Genomic DNA, 3930 nt, shown 5'->3' with positions numbered 1-3930 from the left:
GTTAAACTAAATAGTCAGTTTTTGATAAATTAAAAAATAGATTTTTGTAATAACAAGATGCGAGAAATGGTTGTGTAATAACAAGCGTTAGAATGAGTCTTGTTTTGAACATCCTGCATTCAGGCAGCGAATTTCCTTTATTTATTTTTTTTCTCCCGTGATATATACATTTTATATTGTAATAAATTCAGCCACCACTAGGGGCCACTGGTAAGCTTCCTTATTGCGGATTAACACCTATTCTGCCTCTACCTTTAAAGTCTGGTCCGAGAGGAGCACTCAATACACACACAGGAGCAGGAATTACAAAATAATACACTTTATTAACAACAATAGCAGCCATTTGGCGTTGTCTCCCTTGAATATCCTGATTACATACACTGGTCATTATTTCATTAAACTGTGACACACATTTAAAAGAGAACCCAAGTACTCATTACAAATTCACAGCAAACAATAAATGGTGTGAAATCTCATGCAAAGCACAATTAGAAACTCCAACCTTAAATCACATGCCCTGTGTGTAATAACCAGCACAGGCAATCAACATATAATTCGGGAGGACCGTAATCACCAATGGCTGAGCACAACAACACACAACTCTGTGATAAAATAATTTTGGACTTCCCTGTCCACGTCCGATGACACCCTGCCATCGCTGTGAGGACTCAACCTTCCCCTCCGCGGCAGTGCTGAGAAGGTTTCTTTCAAACAGCCTGCCAAGTCCACAGTCGAGGCCAAAAATATTGGCCCCCTAAGTAAATATGATCAAAAAAGGCTGTGAAAATTCATCTGCATTGTTAATCCTTTTGGGTTTTTTATTTAAAAAATTCACAAAAATGTATCCTTTCATTGGATAATAAGAATTTAAAACGGAGGGGAAATATCGTTATGTAATAAATGTTTTTCTCAAATACTCGTTGGTCGCAATTATCGGCCCCCCTATAAATTCTTATGAGTAAAATATCTCTGAAGTATATTCCCATTCATATTCACAATGTTGAGCACTCCAGCATGATTATAAACATGAAATCATCCAGCTCTGGCTTTCTGTTTCACAGAAATATAAAGAGGAGGGAAAACAAAGCCCAAATTCCCTTAATCATCCATCACAATGAGAAAAACCAAAGAATATATTTCTGATGTGCAGCAAAAGATAATTGAGCTTCACAAATTGGTGAAGTGGCTTTAAGAAAAGAGCTAGAGCAGTGAAAATTCCCATTTCCACCATCAGGGCAATAATTAAGAATTTCCAACCAACAGAAAATGTTACAAAACTGTGTCTATATCGTCCTAATGTGCGGTGAGAAGGAGAGTTTGAGTAGCTAAAGACTCTCCAAGGGTCACAGCTGGAGAATTGCAGAAAATAGTTGAGTCTCTGGTTCAGAAAACCTTTAAAAAAAATTGTGAAACAGAACCTACATCAACACGTTGTTTGGGAGGGTTACAAGAAAAATTCTCCTATCTCATTGAAAAACAAACTAAAGCATCTTCAGTTATCAGCCATGACTGGAACTTTTAATGGGAATGGCTTCTATGATCAGATGAAACTAAAAATTAGTTTTTTTAGCAGCAAACACTCAAGATGGGTTTGGTGAACACGGAGAAAAAAGTACCCCATGTGTACAATGATATATACTGCTGTATTTTTTATGTTGTGGGCCTTTATTTCTGCTGGAAGTCCTGGACATCTTGTTTAGATACATGGCATCATGGATTCTATCAAATACCAACAGATAAAAAATCAGTAAGTGACTGACTCTGTTAGAAATCTTATAATGGGCCATGTTTGGATCTTCCAACCGTACAATAATCAAAAAACAAACCTCAAAAACAACACAAAGATGGGTCTCTGAGCACAAAACCAAGCTTCTGCTATGGCCATTCCAGTTCCCTGACCTGAACCCTATAGAAATGATTGTGGTGAACTGAAGAGAAGAAGCACCAACATGGAGCTGAGAGTCTGAAGGGTCTGGAGAGATTCTGGATGAAGGAATGGTCTCTGATCTCTTGTCAGGTGTTCTCTAACCTCATCAGGCATTATAGGATAAAATTTAGACCTGTTAAACTGGCAAATGGAGGTTTAAAAAAGTATTGAATAAAAGGGGGCTATTAATTGTGGCCAATGTGTATTAGAGAAAAACATTTACTTCATAATGATATTTCCCCCCATTTTAAATTCTTATTATCCAATGAAACGATACATTTGTGTGAATTTTTTAAATAAAAGACCAAAAGGATTAACAATGCAGATGAATTTTCACAGCCTTTTTTGATCATATTTACCAAGGAGGCCAATATTTTTGGCCTTGACTGTACACTCTCTTCCCTATCTATCTAAGTTTCCCCCCACTGTCTACCTCTGTGCCTATGGGTGGGTAAGTGGGTTTTCATTTTTGTTGGTGTTGGTGGTTATAGATGAATGCGAAGGATACAGTGCTTTTGTGAACCCGGCAGGCCTAACAAACACAGCGTCTCAGTCTCTTTCACAGTTAATTATCAGGCAACAGAGTGTCCCCACCTTTCCCCTCCCCCGCATTTAAAAAGCATCCCAAAATTGTTCATTGTCCACAGGTGTGCTCGAAGACATCATTCCTTCCGTGTTTGTCCGTAGCAGTCACGTCACGCACCATCAGTAGAATCATTACACTACTTCCCCTCTTGAAAAAATAGGACTCGTCCTCGAGTCCTTAAACAGGTCCATCGTAATCCTTGAACCACACAGGGGGTTTTCGTGTTCGTAGGGGACGGCCCCGCTCTGTAGCAGATATAGGTGGCTTAAGCAATTTCCCCCCAGCCACAGACAAATCGCTCCTGCCAGCCCCCTCAGCAACAGTAGATCCAGCAGTTAAGGGAGGCTCTCTCACTATGACCGGAGACACCGGGGGGCAACAACTGTCCACAACTGGAACTTCCACCAAAGCCGAAGACACCTCAGCCTCAATAGAAAGCTGCGATGTTTGAGAGTCCCTGATAGCAGCCGACAGCCCAGGTGAAGCAGGTATTCCAGCAGCAGCAGGTGACCTAACCGACTGAAACCCCTCGGTGACACTGGCAGAAGCTGATGAATGGACGCCCCCACCAGAAACAGGAAAATCAGGTGGCCGTGATCGTCGAAACACCCAGCTAGACCCAAATGCTGGACCCCTTTCTTTTGTCCCCCTAATTGGGGCAGATGTAGTCTTATGGTCAGCTTTGGCTGTTATATGGCCACCGGTAGACTCTGCAACCATAGAAGGGACATAAGGTTTCAGTTGATTAAAATGCACCCCAAAATTGTTCATTGTCCACAGGTATGCTCGAAGACATCATTCCTTCCGTGTTTGTCTGTAGCAGTGACGTCATGCACCATCAGTAGAATCATAATCATTACAGTATCTACACGTACATGCTTGCATGGTTATTTTGTTAAAAGTAAAGCAAATTACAAACCATAAGACAAATACGGTAGATACAAATTAAATACTCTCTTTAATACAGTAGGTTTATTTAACATGTATACATTTAACATCTTTTGTTGTTTGATTAACATTGAGACCGACAGGTATTTCATTAGGCTGCTGTCCCTTTAAGACCAAATGAATGTAATACACTGTCACAGGCCCTGTCCCAAATGGAACACTTCATGTGCACTTGCGGTCTTACGGAGTAACTTGCAGAGTAACTTAATCGCTTACAGTGGCTGCTGTGTGTCAGTTAAGTCCTCGAGACCGTAGGGTGTCCCATTTGTCATTTTAGTGTTCAGAAGTGTGCTCGCAAGTGCCCCCTTTGCGGCTGTTATGCACCCTCGATCCACACTTCTGCGGACTTCTACCCGACAGTCAAAGCGGCATTTTGTCACGAAAGTGTGGACTCAGAGGAAGACTGCGAGAGTTTAGGGTGCCATATGGAACACAGGGCCACATTAGGTTTATACCGTGTGTGCCTCAC

This window comes from Cyprinus carpio, chromosome B4, assembly GCF_018340385.1.
Source record: "Cyprinus carpio isolate SPL01 chromosome B4, ASM1834038v1, whole genome shotgun sequence".
Classification (NCBI taxonomy): Eukaryota; Metazoa; Chordata; class Actinopteri; order Cypriniformes; family Cyprinidae; genus Cyprinus; species Cyprinus carpio.
This window is presented reverse-complemented; position numbering follows the sequence as displayed.